The sequence below is a fragment of the Camellia sinensis genome, chromosome 9, assembly GCF_055761805.1.
Source record: "Camellia sinensis isolate YWXY chromosome 9, ASM5576180v1, whole genome shotgun sequence".
NCBI lineage: Eukaryota > Viridiplantae > Streptophyta > Magnoliopsida > Ericales > Theaceae > Camellia > Camellia sinensis.
The window spans coordinates 157,708,970-157,727,728 of NC_138969.1; the positions used below are offsets into that span (position 1 = coordinate 157,708,970).

The 18,759-nt window shown below is 39.0% G+C and overlaps 1 pseudogene; it reads right to left on the reverse strand.

Moving 5' to 3' along the window:
• Nucleotides 1-804: 804 nt before the first annotated feature.
• Nucleotides 805-3,690, reverse strand: LOC114277500 (cation/H(+) antiporter 15 pseudogene; annotated as a pseudogene).
• Nucleotides 3,691-18,759: the final 15,069 nt, after the last annotated feature.

Consider the following 18,759-nt stretch of genomic DNA (forward strand, 5'->3'; position numbering starts at 1 on the left):
ATTCTATTGATTAATCTTTGAACAATTGAGGGTGTTACAAAGAGAGACAAAGAGAGAGAAAGAGACAAAGAGAGACAAACAGACAGACGGATAGATTTGGGATTTAAACTTATAAGACTATTTGGGCCTACTCTTTTAAGAGGAAATGGAGGCACTGTTGCTATGATAATTTAATAAATGTTATTCACACATAATTGGGCATTAGGATGATGTGGTAGCAATATTTATGTAAATAAATGTTATTTCGGTGTGCACTTGATTTCAAAATGATAAGTTATAGTGTTGCCACAACATTTTGTATACCTTCTCTTCTTTTTTTTTTTTTTTTTTTTTTTTTGGCGCATTATTACTCAATTTTTTTTTAAATGACCAATGGTAATCACGGAAAGTTATAGGAGATAAGCATTTTTTGGTACCCACAAAAGTACTTGGAATTTTGTCCAAGAAAATAATCTGTTGTTTAAATTTAACTCTTGTATAACAAGATTCACAGTTAATGAACTTGGATCATATGCTACATTTTGAGTAAAGGTATGGATACTTTAGTAGCTGCCTAGAATTACTATACAAAAGAATATTGAGTTTGACACTAATTCTCTTTCTACAAATTCTTTGTATCATGTTGGATCCACTTATACATAAAGTACATGATACGTAAAAGTAAAATACTGATTGATGGATTTGTTTATACTTCAATTCTCTTTCTATGGAGAGTTTGTGTTGTTTTAGGACATTTGATCTGAGTCCTCAAACTGATTAGACTTAAGACTTATTTGCCGAGCACAGATGGCTTACACCCCACCCTTAGCTACGAACTGTCGAGTTCATAATAGATTGCTCTTCTTGTTGACTCATGCTATCCGGCGTTAAAATCCCTCCATCATGTGGCCCTAGCCCTATATATTGCTGAACTACTAGAATAGATGATGTTGCTGCAAAATCTGATGATCCTAACAAATCACCAATTACTCCAAGCTCGGGGCACTCATTCCACTCATTGAGTCCTGCTGTAAGTGTCGATTCTATTCCATCTCCTCTACCAACTATGAAGAGGTCATGAATTTTGTCCACTGACCTTATTGCCTCCATGGTCTCTTCCCCATTGTTCACAACTTTTTGTTTGTAAGAGTATGATTCATCATTTTCCTTTAGTATCCTGAGCTCTTTTATGTAGTCATCATCTAGTTGCTTGTCTTTCTCTCTGTCTATTTCCAGTGACAAAATCTCAAGATTCTTAATATCATCATGGCTTGGGTCCACAGTTCCATCAACTACCTCAAGCCCTGGAAGGAAACGAATAACAGTAAGGCTATTCCTAGGATGTTCAGACATCCTCACTGCAAACGATAGTGCCTCTCTGTCATGTGGTCCACCAAAGAATAGCACAACAATGTTGTGAGATACTTGGCCAGAAGGCAAGCGTATCAAGCCACTTAAGCCCCTATCAATTAGAATGCCAACTGAACAAGGAGCATTTGCTAGTACATTTCGATTCACCATTTGAAATTTTGGGTTGGGAGCTTCCATTGCACCATTAACCATTTGTTGTTTATGAAAAGGAATAATGATGAGGGCAGCATGTTTATCCTCTGCCAAGTTGCAAATTTCTTCATGCATTGTTGAGTAAGGGGAAATGGTTGTGAAGGATTGGACATAGACAGAATTTGTATGATGCCTAAAAATCTCAAACTCATGTATAATGTTGTCAGATTGAGCTTGCATTTTATTGAGGGTTGTTTCAAACTTTTTACAGCTATGGACGATGAGGGTAGTAGATGCATGACCAGTTAGTTCAACTAGGTGGAGTGAAAAAATAGATATTGGAGATTTCTTCGTGGGGTGGGAAGCTTCAAGCAGATTGATAATTGTTGGAACATTCTGAGGAGTGTGGATGCATGCTAGTATTCGTAACTCAGAATCTGCTTTTGTCTTTTGAATTGTTCTTCTTTTGTAAGGTACAAATTTCCTTGCTGGACTATAAATTTTTACTAGAATAGGTGTGATGATTGCATTCATAAATATAGTTGTGATCACCATGATTGCATATGCTGTATCATCTATAGTCTGCACAAGATTGGTATTTTTAAATGTCATGACAACGGAAAAACAAATGCCTGTATGCACGTACACGTGGGGAAAACATACTATACCTTTTGATCTTTCCCAAGATTAAGCGCAATCAATCCAATGAGTCCTTTGGTGTTCATGAGCAAACCGAGTGCAACTCCTTCACGAAAAGGTGCCTCGTAAAAAAAGGCAACGAGGACAGTTCCAGCAACTTTGCTAGCAAATGAGAGAATAATTGCTAATATGAGAATAAACCATGTGGAGGCTTCCAGGACTTTTGAAAGATTAGTCTTAAGCCCACTAATGGCAAAGAATAGAGGGATCTGACAACTCATTACAAAGTCTTCAAGCTTTTCTACTAGGTTGATTGTAAGTGGCCCATTTGGAACAATCAAGCCAAAAACAAAAGCTCCAAAGGTAGGATGCACTCCAATGGCATCTGAGATAAGACTAGAGAACATAACCCCAGCAAAAATAATGGATGTAGTCAGGTCGTTAAAGCTTTTATCCTTTGGGTTTCGCAGTATGAGCCATGTGATTGATGGTTGAACAACCAAAATGAAAAAAATAATAAAAATTATGCAAGATATGATTATCCATAGGGAAGTCATGAAAGAGTTTTTTGTCGACTCTGCAAAGGAAACGACAAATACTAAAAGAGCCACCCCAAAAGCTTCATTAATAAGAGCAACTAGCTTAGCTTTTTTGCCAATCTCCATGTCGAGAAGTTTGAGCTCTCCAAGGATTCGTGCAAGCACAGGCAATGATGTGATAGAGAGAGATATAGCGAAAAAGATTATGAATGTACCTTCCTGGATGGTCGTTTTTTTTTGTAGGAAAGAGGAGAAGGCCCAACCTATAAGTAACGGTAAAAACATACCAACACTTGCGAAGGCCAAAGCCTTTTTTCCATTTTTTCGAATGGTTGAGAGGTCCATCTCTAGTCCAATTTTGAACACAAAGTAAATGGCACCCACATTAGCCATTGTCTCAAGCAATTGCAAACTAACTTTGTCAAACATCTTCTTTCGAAACAATTCAGATTGTCCAAGTACTGATGGACCCAAAATTATGCCTGCCTGAAACCATTGAGTAATACAGAGATGAAACAATATTAGTGTTTAATCGTAACAAATTACATGCAAACTCAAAGAACGTTACTCGATTGATTAAACCAATGATACGTTGTGTAAGGTATGTAGCCACATAATATATTAATACCATAATGTGCACATATTTTGTATGAGGTATGTCTTAACTCCCTTAACATGAGTTTATTACTAATGAAATTCGTATTGAATTTAGAAACAAAATGTGATAAATGACATATATTAATTTGTTTTACATCACAATCACAATGAAAAACATGCATGCATGCAATGCACTTACGATAAACTCACAAAAGACTCGAGGTTGGTGGAAAGGTTTAAGAATAAACATGACGAGACGTGTGACAAGAACAATCAACATCGTTTGCATGATGAAGGCAGGGAGAGCATAGGTCATTGGATCCTCATTCAACCATATCCCGATTGTTGTTATCCTGTTTGATGGATAGCATACTGTCTCACTTGCTAGCAACCCTGGTGCTATCAAGATTGGTGGCATCTCTAGTTTCCCCATTATTAGTATTGCTTGTATATCACTTGATCTTCATCCAACCACCACCACCTCCTTAGTCTTAACCTTGTAAATAATTTGGTACTCAAACTGCTACCTTCTCCTTCTCTAGCACCACATCTAACATTAACGAATTTAACAAGAGAGATTGAATCTAAAAAGATCAGAGTCTTTGTTACTATTTTTAAACATTGTGATTATAAAAGGAAAGTATAGTTCAATTATGCTATTTCGGTTGTCCCACCCTATTCTGGTTCTTCAATGCATTAACAAACTAGCATAATTTAGGTTAGTCTTAAACCTTTGAAAGTCAAATCTAAGAATTTTACCACTTTTTTCGTATTATTGTTATTGTCATATAATTGATTATTTAAGGAATATTCTCATAATTGTGATGTTTACAGCTCATAAGGGCTTATAAGCCAACAAATAAGCTAAGACCATAAGTGTATCACCTTACAATTAAAGTAACAAAAATAAAGAAAAATAAATGGTGACATATACTTTTGATTACATTATGTACGATTATGTCTAGATGGCCTAAAATAATAGTTCTTGTATGACAATTGTTTCCTAAATTTATCTTGGCTTAAAATTTTCCTGCTATTACACTTTGGTTTAGCAATTACTTTGTTGGTTTTTTATGTTCTATTGTACCTAATTTTGCAACTTTTAAAATAAAATTATTTTTTTAATTAAAAAAATTAATGTTATCTAAAAAATTATAGGGGGGAAAAAACAACATTAAAAGAAGAAAAAAATAAGTCAATTTTAAAGCCACAAAATTAGAATTTTTTTTTTTTTTTTTTTTATTCTCTTCGGTGTGTGTGGTGTTGACTGGTATTCATATTCTAAGGATCCTATCATTAGATTAAGTCAAACTTAGCTGGGTTTTTAAGATAACTATAAGGCATTAGATAATGATTATTGGGTAAACTACCAATAGGTCCTAATAGTTGAACTTAATTCTCATTAAGTCCTATTGAAAGCCAGTCTTAATAAAATTGTCGCTAATTTTTTTTTTCTTTTATGCTTTTTTACATATGATGCTAAAAATTGACAGTTAGTGACATTTTTTTGTCATGATCATTATTAATTGTTGCTAAAACTTACAATTAGTGACTTTTTATGTGACGAATTTTTCAAATTGTCAATGAAAGTTGAAAATTAATGACTTTTTGTGACAATTTTTTTAAATGGTCGCTAAAACTTAAAATTGGTGACGTTTTGCATGACAAAATTTTCAAATGGTTTCTGAAAATTAACAATTAGTGATATTTTTTAATAGTGTTTGATGAAAAACATCATTAATTACCATAGAACCTATTAGACAATAAGTCCACTTATTAGAACCTGCACATAAGGCCTCATTTGGGAAGGGTCCCGTTTAGCCAAAAAGTCACTAAAAAAATCAAAAAGTCAACAACTCATACAAAAAAGTCAAAGATTCTCTTTTCTCTCTACTTTTTGCACATATTTTCGTAAAAAATCAAAAAGTCATTCCAAACATACTATTTTTTTTAGCTCATATTTTAGTCAAATAATCAAAAAGTTACTAAATTAGCATGTTCTCAAACGAGACCTAAGTCTCCCATGATTATTTTGACCTCTCAAAAAGGAACATTTATGTAAGATCATGTTTGGATACTATTGTTTTGACTAACATGTTACAAAATGTAGCTAAGGTTGAACCATTAAATATATTTGTGGACATAGGAATTTTGAGGCTACCATTTTTACAAGAATGGGCCAATAATGTCCCAAACACAACCAGAGGTATCTCTTTTCATTTTTAGGAGTCGCCACCTAGTTATAACTCCTAAAAAACCATATATATGAGCTTTCAAGGATAGGCACATGCCCCATCACGACAAAAAGATAATGAGCTCAAGGACTAAGTTATTAAGTGAGAAGGTGTTAGACACCCACTTAGCCTAACTAGTCTAACCATGTCGTTAGTCTCTGTTACGCATTGGTTTTGTGTTATAATTAAACTTTAAATAAATTTCATAGATATTTACATGGTATAAACAAATAATGAAGCAAACGAAATGAGTAGAAGGAAACATTGTGACAAGTTTAAAATGATGAAAGAAACTAAAGTAACATGGCATTCCTACCCATAGCATTAGAAAGGATATCACAATGCAAATGTAACGTTCAAACATAAAGTCGAATTCGTTGCTTGCCACTAATCATACAAAAATGCATTTCTAGATATAATAATTACAAGGAAAATCTTGTTGGGATTTATACCATATCCTATCAACACGAATGGAAGCATACCATGTACACACAGTACACACCAAAGAGAAAAATCAATCATGCACAGATTTATATGGTTCAGTCCAAATTACCGACATCCACAGGAGAGAGAGAGAGAGAGAGAGAGAGAGAGAGAGAGAGAGTTTCCACTATAAATAAAATAGAGAAGACATATGAGATCACCAAAAATACTCCAAACCCACACCACTACCCAAACCCCATGCTCAAGGGTAGTTGAGCCCTCGCTCATCTCGATTCCCATACACCTCAACCTCTTAACTTCTTTCAGAGAAAACCCGTAGTCCACATGACTATTTATAATAGTCTACCAATGAGAATCCTAATTCCAAACAATTAGGTAACTAAATCCTACAAATATTAGGATTCCTTGTAGATTCTGAAATCTACTATCAAATACACGTTAAACCAACCTAATAACTTATAAGACCCACATTTATCACATGGGTGGATTAATCATAACAATCACCCCCTCCACTTCTCTAGCATAAATGTTATATGCACCCTCAAACTTGGATGTCCTGGTTTACGTGATACACTCCACCTTCACCTAGAAGATATTGTACCCCCTTGAACTGATTGTCCACGTTACACCTTACGTAATAGTGCTCAAAGCCTTCTTCATAACTTCCTTTGTCCTCATGCTCGAGCAGATGAGATCCACTACACCTCCCTAAGGTGTCTTTACTACCACAAATTAAACCTCAGTACAAAGAGACTTGCGTCCTACCTCGGTGTATACTGTAGACACCCCATTTTGAACGCCCTTTAGGCTTGGGCGCCTCAGGTTGATCACTCGATGATGAAATACTACGTTGTACATATGCTTAATTTTCTCAGCAAGAACCATTGGTTCTTGAGTTTCTCAGCCTAGAACCTTGCACCACCTTTGGACCAAAACCTAATTTTTTCCAAGCCTGACCACCCAGAGGGCTATTGGCCAACAAGTGGCCGGCTAGCTAGAAATTAGTAGTCGGCCGACCAGGTTTCTCGGCTAGCAGATATTTTGTTGCCAGCTGTTCCCCCATGTGCATGCACTGCACCAGCTAGCTCAATATAGATATTTCCAACAGAGGCACCTATGTTTCTATATATACATGACCATCCCCCTTGATTTTAGGTTAGAAAATTTTCATAAGTGACCAAAACTTGTGAAACACTCTCCTTCTCTATCTTGTAATATACATACACTCTATATACACTTCCTAAACCAAATTTTTGAGTCTCCATGTTGAGGTTTTTGAGCTAAAATCTCAGCCCTTGAAAGTGAAAGCCTTATGGTTTGTGAACAAAAGAGTAACCTCTCTTCAAGAGGAATAACTTTGGCCATCTTTATACTACTTCTTTCTTCTCTTTTCTTGTTGCTTTTGTACTATTTTAAACTGTTTTTATGGACTGAAACTTGTGACTCAAAGCTACCAAAGGTGGAGGGGTTAACCACTCTTCTTTGAACCTCATTCTCTAAGCTTTTGTCCTCGTGTTTCCCACTTCTTTCTTAAATTTTGGTCATTGATTTTCAGAGTTTTAAAAAGACTTAAATATGTGGTTTTGAGGTCTAAAAGGTAGAGGGGTTAGCCACTATAGACACCCCATTTTTGGCGGCCCTTAAGACTTGGGCCCTTCAGGTTAATCACTCGATGATGAAATGTTACGCTGTATGTACGCTCAAGTTTCTCAACAAGAGCTTCAGTTTTCCAACTCCAGAGTCTAGATTTATGCATCATCTTCGCACCAAACCTGTCTCGGTTTCCAAAAACTTATTTGTTTCATACCTGACCACCTAGAGGCCTGTAGGCTAACAGGTGGCTAGCAGGCCAAAATTTAGTGGTCGGTCGTCCACTTCATGGCCGGCCAACCATGTTTTTCTGCTGGCAGATATTTTGTTGCCAGCTATCCCCCCAAGTGTATGCACTGCACCAGCTACCTCTATACAGCTATTTTCGACAGAGGCTTATGTTTTTCTATATATAGATGACCACCCATCTTGAAATTAGGTTAGAAAAATTCCTGAAGGCCAAAAACTCGTAGAACACACACACACACACTCTCTCTCTCTCTCTTTCTATCTTACAACCTACACACTCTCTCTCTCTACACTTCCTAAACCAAAAACTTAGCTCTTCTTGTTGAGGTTCTTGAGCTCAAATCTCAGCCCTTGAGAGTTTGAGAGTGAGAACTTGTGGGTTTGTTAACAAAAGAGTTACCTTGCTTCAAGAGGTATAATTTTAAACATCTCTACACTACTTCTCTCCTATCTTTTCTTGCTATTTTTGAAATGTTTTTATACTATTTTTATGGGTTGAAACTTATGGTTTAAAGCTATCTAAGGTGAAGAGGTTAACTACCCTTCTTTAAACCTTGTTTTTCCAAGTTTTTGCCCTTGTGTTTCCCATCTCTTTTTCCAACTTTTTTACATTAATTTTTGGAGGTTTTTAGAGGCTAAAAATTTTGTTTTGAAGTCCCAAAAATCGAAGGGTTAGCCACCCCTCCTTTGGCTTGTTCGCTAGCTTCATTTCTCTATTGTTTTAGTTAACTTTTTTTAGCTTTTCCATGTTAATTCCAACACTGTTTTAGCTTATTTTAGGACTGCTTTTATGTGTTTATTTCATTCATGTTTTGTATAGTAGGCTTGTATGTTAATTCCAACACTGTTTTAGCTTATTTTAGGACCGTTTTTATGTGTTTATTTCATTCATGTTTTGTATAGTAGGCTTGTAGTGTAATGGTCCTCATAGGTTTGGTGTTTTAGGCCTTAGACACCAACCTATTTAAGTTGATAGCATCTATTTCATGCTTTTCATACTTGTTGTAAACACCCCATTGTTGACCGTCCTCAAGACTTGGACGTCATCGTTTGAACACCCGATGATCATTCATGTGCGTGTTCGTTTTGAGTTCCCGGATGTCTCGGCCGCGCACCTTGCCTCAGGATCTCTCAACTCAACTGTTCTATGCTTGGTTTTGCACCAAGAACTTGTTTTCTCTTGCATTTGAGGGTAAGAAGTGGCTTTTTAGCCGCCCTTAGAACCCACCGGCCTTGGCTTGAGGCCACCGGCCTTATTTTAATGCTACCGGCCATTGGTGATGGCCGGTCGGCATTTTGTGTGATCGGCCGACCATTTATTTGGCCGATAGTCCCTTTCTCTGGCCGATACCTCCTTTTCACCTTTTTCAGGCATTATGCATGCCAGCTATGCCAGCTGGAGTGCACGGACCTGTCCTCCATATACGTGTATGGAGGAATTTGCACCCTTTGCACCCTTTTGGTCTAGCTTCATGAGGAAGCTTGGACCTTTGTCTTAGCTTCCTCAAGAAGCTTGGACCCCTGTCTCAGCTTCCTCAGGAAGCCTTGGCCCCTTAGCCTTAGCTTCTTTAAGAAGCCTTGACCCCTTTTGTATTAGTTTCCATTAGAAGCTTAGCACTTTGTCTTCCTCTATAAAAGGAAGCCTTCCTTCTCCTTTGAAGAGGTTCAGGAAAATCAGATATATATGTGATATATACACTACTCTCTCTCTCTATATCTATCTCTCTCTCTCTTCATTTGTGTGTGTTAGAGGGCCTAAAAGGGTGTTTTGTTCTTAGTTTTGCACTAAGGCACCTAGTATTACACCATACTTGGGTTATTGGGGTCTTGAGAGTTTGTTCTTGGATTTTTGAGTTGATTTTGATCAGAAGAAGGGGCCTGAAGTTGCTGTTCTTCAAGTGCTCTTCAAGGGTGAGCATAGCTACTTTATATTCCCCATTCTTGCACTAGCTTTTAACCCACTTTGCATGCTGTTTTGAGCTTTGTGTATAACTGATAAAAACTCTGATTTTTCATGCTTAAGATGTTTCATTAAGGTCACTTTGGTGTTGGGGGTCGACCTCCCCCTCTTTGGCCTTTTTTGTGCCTTCTTTGTTGAGCCTTTGAAACTTTCGTGTATTGGCCTTCTCACTACTGAAATCCAGAGGATTTTTAGTAGTGAAAAAGAGGTTTTGAGGTCTTACATAGGGGAGGGATACCCCTCCCCCTTTGTGTCTCATTTGTTTGTGTTTTTGGCTCATAAGGGTAGCATGCATGCCTAGCTTTGTTTGGTCTTATTTTAGAGGTTATTTGGTGTTTTTTTAACATGTTTTACCTCTTTCCCATGGTGGTTTGTTGACCCCTTCCATGCATAATACACTTGCCTTGCATTCCTCTATTTTGCCTAGAAGTGCATCTTACCTTTGGACTACCATGCATGCATGCTTTGGCTTAACTTCATGAAGCTTTTGGTCATATTTCATCATGCTTGAGGTCTGTTGGGTACTGATTTGGTCATATTTGCCACGTTTGGTATAGCCACCATGCATTTTGGCTTGTGAGCCTTGAATGTGTGAGTCATTAGCATGCTTTAGTTGGGTTGTTTCAGTGATTTGGAATCATTTATCATGCCATTTCAGTCCATATTTTGTACTTACATGCTTGCATTTGTTACCCTTTCAATGCCTTGAAGAGTTGTGGACTTATGCTCCATGTTTGGGCCTTGGTGTATGCTTCTTTGTTCAAATCATTTAGAGGTCATCTAAGTGGGTTTTGGGGGTTATTTTGGCATATTATAACTCTGTTTTTCATCACATAATCCATGCCATGTTTGGTTGGGGTGTGTGTAAAGCAATGCTCCCTTTCGTGGCTTTGAATGCCCTTTGTTTTGGACCCATTTCTTGGCATGTTTTGATCATGTTCTATGCATGCTTTAGTCTTGTTTTGGAGTGCCTTAGGACTGTTTTAAGCCATTTTGGTCCTTTGGGGTTTGGTTGACATAGCTATGGTTTGGACCCCTTTGTTGGCTTCAAGTTTTGGTCATTATTGCATGCCTTACTTGCATAACATGGTTGATTTGGCATCATCCTCTATGCATTTTCAGAGTTTAACATGTTGGTCTAATGTCCATGTTTATCATCTTTTGAGTGTTCTTGAAAGTTACCTTTTGTGCCTTAGCTTTAGGCCCATTGGTGTGCATGTTTGCATGAGCATTTGTCCATCATTTGCATCATCTTTGGCCACTGTTTATGGCAAGGCTGAGGTCTGCCCTTTGCGGTTTAAGTCCACCATTGCATGTTTTGACATGTTGCATTACTTTGGCTTCATGGCTGCATTGTCTCATCTTTGCACGTTTGCATGTTGTTTAGCTAGTTGCATTCCATATCCTAGCTTGCATGATAGGTTGCATTGCATTGTATCTTGCATGTTTGGCACATTGCACTTGGCATGTTTGTTACCTTAGCCTCATATTGCATGCTTAAGACATGTTGCATACTTGAGTCACATTGCATACTTGCATTACATTTTGCTTGGTTTGGGGTGTCAAACCAAGCATGAGGAATGAGGGGCGTTCGTACTCAAAGTGACGTGACGTGCCTCAATCCTCGGTCGCCGATGTCCTTGATCTCAACATGATAGGGCGTGTAGCACTCATGTGTTTTGTTGTATTCATTCACATTGAAATGCATACTTGACTTCTTGGACCATCACACATTGAAATGCGCGATTGGTGGTCCGAGGGTCGAGTACCAAACTCCCTTGAGCCCATAACATGATAGTGAGAGTGGCCATGCACACATTGCTTTGAAAATTCCATACCATGCACTGTCTGTCCTCTGCTGCTGTCAAAACAGGGCTCTGCAGGAAGAAATGGCCGGCCAACCACTTTCGGTGCCGACCGACCATTAGTGTCCAACCGGTGGTTCAATATTTGGTCGATAAGCATATTTCCATGGCCAGTGGATTTTAATTGTGGCCGGTGATATTCCACAACACTCAGGGAGTGATTCAGAAGGATTCTAGAAACTTTCATAATTTCAAAAGAGCAAGGCAGTGTAAACAGAGGCAACAGTGGCATGGTACCGGGTTTCCAGGCAAGGCGAACCGAGCATACATCATCCCATCATTCCGAGGCGGGGCTGTGGCCACTTTCCTTCTGTATTTAATTTGTTTATTAATTAGAAGCTTTGTAATATTTAATTAGCTAGAGTAGTTAATTATTTGTTTAACTTGTATTATTCTTTTGGTCCCTCCAGGTGAGGGTAATTCTGTAATAAGTGTGCGTGAGTGTGTGTATGTCTTCCAACCCCACGTCTTTCTCCCTTTTATTTACTAGCTTATGATGGTTAGATTAGGGCATGCTTTATTTAGCATACTTATGTTTGCATCATTCATCTGTATTGCATACACCGGGCTCGGCGCATCATACTAACTGCATTTGTATTTCAATTCTAAGTTGAATACCTGTTAGCTGTAGCATCATCATACGCCATCTTAGAATAACCGAGCCCATTGTAGTTGCATCTTGCATGTGTTGCATTAGCCATCTTAACATGAACTAGGATCATGCATTTGATTATTAACTAGTTTCTGTTTTGGCTTGGCGTACTAGGTAAGCATTTACGCTTTAGCATCCTTGCATGTGTGTGAGTGTTGCCATGACAGTGTGCTTACCATGAGGCTACGTGCTTATGTGATATACCTGCCTGAATGCCTGTGGGTGAAGGTCGGATTATCTGAATTGGAATAATGTATTGACTGTGAGTTTTACGCCCACTAGATAGTGGCAAAACCATGTTTTCTAAGCCCACCCGAGGGTGGCAAAATCTGTATTTTAAGCCTACTTGCGAGTAGCAAACCGCTTTCAAAAACAAACATGAAATGTTTTGTTCCAATTCAGGCGATCCGGTCTATACTTGTATGTTGTGCGCATCACATAGTAATTCTAGGCTAATAAACCGAAATAAGAGCACATAATGTTTTCAAAACTAGATATCATGGTTAGTAGAGGCCGATCTTCGGATCGGGCGAGCGAGGGTGCTCATAGCTGACCTTCCCCAATCGTACCCAAGTTCCCGAGCCGAGGCAACTTTGGTGATGACGGACACGTGGCCTTAGGCAAACGAGTCAGGGTTTCCTAAATTCCCCCATAAAAAATATTTAGGTGGCGACTCTGTATCTGGGAAAGCAATCCATGTTTGGCACTTCTTTACAAAAAATCTATTTTCAAAAACGATTTGCCGGATTTGGACTCTTTGGTTTAGATTTAGAACCGTGAAAATTTGAGTCTTGAACTATAGTGAGCCCAAATGAACGAAACGAGATTCCCTCCTAGGGCGTTCGGGGACGTCTACACTTGTGTTCACCTCTAATCACCTCAGCACTCTCTCTCCTTTCTTGGCTTTTTTATTTCTTTGAGAGTTGTTTCAACTGAGTGTTGTTTAAGATTGAGAAAGAGATCCTTCCATGCTTAATGGTTTAATCTCTTCGGAGGTTCATTACCAAAGCATTACATCTCTCTCATGCCCAAAACAACTTCTTGTTTGACACTTCTCTTCATTAGTGGCCTTAATTTTCATTTTTGGACTACAATGGCTAATGAATGGAAAGGTAAGTAAAAGAGGCAATAAAATTGGACTAAAAAATGGAGCAAGAATAAAATCAAGTTGGGTTCAATCGGACGTTAATTGAACCTATTGAGTCTTAAGTCATTTCATTCTCTTTAGTGATGATAATGGCTAAAGAATCGATGTCAACTACTTCCATTGATCAAACATGATAGGGAGGGGGGTTTTGTTGGTCTTTGCTTTCAATTTATTAAACTTTTACACATCGACTCATTGATCATCACGCGATAACCTTGCGTATTGACAGTTTGCGAATCGATTCTACCCCTCCTATGATCTGTTTAATGATAAGGAGAGGTAGAATGGGCAAACACCTCTTGGAAACACTTTGTTTGTACTCAGTCTCTTTTCGTTTATAGCAGGGCTGACCCTCAAAACAGTGGCCGATCGGCCACCAATCAACCGACTGACCACTTTCTCCTAGCCGACCGACCACTTCTTTTAGACCAGTAGTGTCCTCTTTTGGCAAAACAGAGCAGAGGCTAGGGGTAAAACGGGTCCTTTTTTTCTGACTGCAAAACAGAATGGTTCCAGTAGTAAAATAGAGAGGTTTTCGAGTGAAAATTCGAATTCATTCACATGCATTCCCTCGCTTTTCATTCCTTTGGTTTAATGCTATAGTAGTAATATGTTGTAATTTAATTAATTAGATTCCTTCAAACTTGTCATACTTAGTTAATTTAGCTCATTAGTTGGATTTGTAATAATTAGTTAGGTAGGATTAGTTAATTAATCCATTTAATGTTATAATAATTAGTATTAGAACATTTATTTGGACTCTCTTGTATGAAGGCAAACTTGTAATATTATGTATGTGTCTTCCAAACCCCATTTTTTTGTCCCTTTAATTTACTTGCTTATGATGGATAGTATAGAGCATCATGTTTCTCTTAGTATTTGCTTCAATTTGTCTTGCATGCATAAGGTTCGGTTCATCATTCTAACGGGATTACCATTTGTTACTTCCTTGAATGTGTGCGCCACCGCATGCTATCAAAGTGATTTACATGACATATTAGACGACCAAACCTATTAGTTGCATCTTTGCATGTGTTGCATTAGTCATTTGCCTTGTTAAGAGCATGTATCCCTTCTAATTATTTTTATCTTCTTTGACTTGCTTTGGAGTACTATGTGAGCATTTATTGCTTTAGTATACCGCATGCATGTGATTGTTGCCATATCTAGCATATATACTATGAGGCTAAATGCTTAAGTGATATACTTGTTTGAATGTCGGTGGATGAAGGCCTTTTTACTTAAGTTGGAATAATTTGATTAAATGCAAATATGAGCTCACTTTTTCAAGTGACATGTATTGAAAACATTTTTTTCAAAAGCAAACATGAAATCAATGCATTCCAAATTTTGTGACTTGGTCTATACTTGTGTGCATCACTTAATAAAATTAGCCTATTAATCGGAATAAGAGCATATAAAGTAAATAAAAATCACATCATGATTAGTAGAGGCCAATCTTTGATCAAGTGAGTGGGGTGCTCAATTCATGACATTCCCCTCTCATACCTAAGTTCCTGAGCTGAGACACTTTGGTAATGATGGACAAGTGGCCTTTGGCACAAGTCACGGGTTTCCTAAATTTTCAAAAAATATTTAGTTGCCGACTCTGAAATCTAGCAAAGTAGTCCATTTTTGGCATTTGATTCAAACATCGATTTTCCAAAAGATTTGTCAGATTTGGACTCATTTATGTTTATCTATTTCACATTACACTTGTGAAATCAAAAACAGAACCTCGAGAGTCCGAACTGTAGGGCTAATCGTATCTGAAAGGAGCACGAAAAACAAACTACAGCCACCCCTCCTTAGGTTTGCTTACTAGCTTCATTTCTCTCTTATTTTAGCTCACTTTTTCTAGCATTTCATACTAATTCCAGCACTGGTTTTGCTGTTTTTGGGACTGTTTTGATGTGTTTATTTAGTTATGCTTTGAATATCATGCTTATAGTGTTGTAAGTCCACATAGGTTTGGTGGTTTAGGGCTTAGACACCAACCTATTTCAGTTGATTGCTTTTATTTCATAGTTTTCATACATTTTCTCACATTTGTAATAATAATTTCTGCAACCTCCCTCCTTTCTTGGTTTTCTTTGTTTAAGAGTTGTTTCAAACAAGAGTTCTTTAAGCATGAGAACCTTCCATGTTTAATGGTTTAATTTCTTCGGAGGTTTATTACCAGGGTATTACATCTCTCTCATGTCAAAAATAACTTCTTGTTTGATGCTTCTCTTTATTGGTGGACATAACTCTCATTTTTGGACTAAAATGACTAAAGAATGGAAAGGTAATTAAAAGAGGGCTAATAAAATGGAACTATTGACCTTGACGTCGAAGAAGACAACTGTAACAAAGAGACTCGTGATAAGAATCACGGAGAGAAGGACATCGGCCAGGAGGGCGACATACCAAAGAAATTAGACCGAGGCGGATATTATAACGAGGACGACCTCCAGGTGTGGAAAGAAAGATGCCTGCGGAGGGATGACGAGATGAAGAGAATGGCAAACAAATTGGCGGACCAGTAAACGGTCGCCAACTTCATGATGTAGAACAATGTCATATAGCCACCATTCCTGTTACAAAATACGCCGATTCCAACAGCCAAGAAAGATGCCCGAAAAGATGGACAGAGACAGTCCCTACAGTCCCCCAGCACACCAGGACTGAAAAACACTCTCACGGGCCTTCAAGGGAGGTCGGGCGAGGAGAGTCACGAAGGGGAGATTTATAGAGGATGCATTGCACGAAGGAAGTTGACCCCAAAGAACATCGGCATGTTCAAGGGCAGGAGCTATGCTTCGACTCAACTAATGGAGAAAGGTCCAAGAGGACTCACAACGACACTGGGAGTAGTGCACCGAAAAAGCTGAAATCAAGAGATATTCGAGCTCTAGGATGGACCAAGGAAGATTTGACGGATTACCTACAGAGGAAGCAACAAGATGCAGAGGTAACTTCCCCGGTCAAGCCGAGAACACCATTCTCAGTAGAATTGGACAAATTTGAAGCCCCGAAGAGGTTTAACATGCCGAGATTCCAGATATACGATGGTAAGTCAAACCCCAACTTTCACGTCGGCTTGTATCTGAACTCGATGGCATTGTATGCTGGGAACAAGCCGTTGTTTTGCAAGGTGTTCCCCTTATCCTTCGAGGAAATTGCATCGGACTGGTTTCACAAGTTGCTGAAAGGAACTGTGAAAACCAGGAAGGCCTGGCCGAGATGCTTGTGGCCAGGTTCGTGACAAACAAGCTACAACCATTGAGGGTGGACGCCCTGATGGCCCTAAAAATCGGCGAGGACAAAAGCCTTAGGGCCTATGCCAAAAGATACTATAAGGTATTCAACTGAATACCAAGATGCAACCAAGAGGTGGAGGTTGTGTCGTTTAAGAACGGTCTGAAAGATGACTGCCTGCTTCGAAAATCACTGGCAAAAAACATTGCCGAAAATCATGGAAGAGCTTATGGCCAGAATAGAAAAGTATGCTAGGGCCGAGAAGGACACGCTGGGTACAAAGGCATCAAAACAAGAGAAGAAAAGTGGCTCGTCGAAGTGAGGCTGAGGTGATGGTGGATACAACAAACCAGAGACAAGATTAAGGGCTGCACAGGCAGTCACATTCATATTCCGAATCCCGGTTTACAAAATCTTGGAGAAAATCTGAAATCAACCCTATTACAGAGCACCAGCAAGTAGGGCTGTGCAAAATACCACCCAATCCGCTAAAACCGCACCGATCCACATCAATCCGCACTGCTCTAACCGCTAACTGCGGTTCAAACTTTAAAATTTATAATCCGCCAACCGAACCGCTCCGATCCACTATAGTTAATACATACATATTTTTTAGTTTCCAATAAAATATCAATGTAAAAGTGAGTGTGAAAGAGATTTAAGATATGAAATTTATTAGAAATTAGTGGTTATATATATGAAACATATTATGTAAAATTACTTTGTGTTATATATGTAAAAATTATTATACAAATTAGTGTTATATATTATGCAAATGTATGATAATTAGTTAAAATATTCTTCAATCCGCCAAAAACCGCCTAAACCGCAATTTGTCAATCCGCCAATCCGCTAACCCGCCATTCGATTTTTAATTTTACTCTCAAACCGCCCAAACTGCACCGCGCACACCCCTACCAGCAAGGGTACCAAGCGAATTTATGGGAAAAAGCCTTGGTAAGCACTGTGTTTACCACAATAAAGCTAGACATCTGACTCAGGGGTACATAGCCCTAAAAGCACATCTGGAAAACTTGGTAAGACAGGGCCATTTAAGGGTCCTAGTAGACGAGGCCAGGACGAGGGAAGAGCAGACAAGACTACCCCAGGCACCGGCAGCACCGCCACCTCCAGCACCGCAACCGCAGATAGAAGGACCTCGCGTGATCAACGTGATTCATTCGAAGGTCAATGAGAATACGGGGGGAAACCCATAAGGTGAAACACCTGCAACATGTGTATCAGATCAAGCAGAAGAGGCCTAAGGCAGACAAGTGCCAGGGACTAGTGATGTCCTTTATTGAGGAAGATCTGGAGATGGTGCAGCATCCACACAACGATGCCTTGGTAATATCCCTCCAGATTGGAGAATACCAAGTGAAGCGTATCTTAGTTGACCAGGGCAGCTCTTGTGACATCATGTATGTCAGGTGTTACCAGGAGCTTGGCCTTTACCAAGATGATCTGGAGAAGTCCAATGGCCCAATGGTTGGGTTTCATGGAATGCCGACATGGCCCTTGGGAGCAGCAAGTTTGGAGGTGCAGTTTGGCACCAAGAAAATAAAAACAGAGTTCACCATAATTGATACCCCCTCCCCTTATAATGCTATCTTGGGAAGGCCATGGCTACATGCAATGGAAGTTGTTCCCTCAACATTGCATCAGCTATTGCGGTTCCCAACGGAGCATGGAATAAAGGAGGTCAGAGGGGATCAGGTGCATGCAAAGAATTGCTCCATGGAAACAATGAAATCAACCTGCAACATACGAGATGCAGAAACAACAGAGATACAGGATGAGAACGTGGAAGTCCTGAAAGACGTTGGCAAAGAGCCAGCCAAGAAGAGTGAGGAAACCCTGAAGAAAATCCGTGTCCAGCAAGAGGATGAAGAACGCTTCTTCCTTTTCGGCTCGGGCTTGGCCGAGGATGAGAAAAAAGAGTTAGAGGCATTCCTGAGAGCAAATCTGGAGGTGTTTGCATGGACACCATACGAGATGCCTGGCATTGACCCCGAGGTCACCTGTCACAGACTGAATGTAGATAGGTCAGCCAAACCTGTCATCCAGGGAGCAAGGAGGCCAACACTAATGCATGTTGAGGCAGTAAAAGAGGAAGTGGAT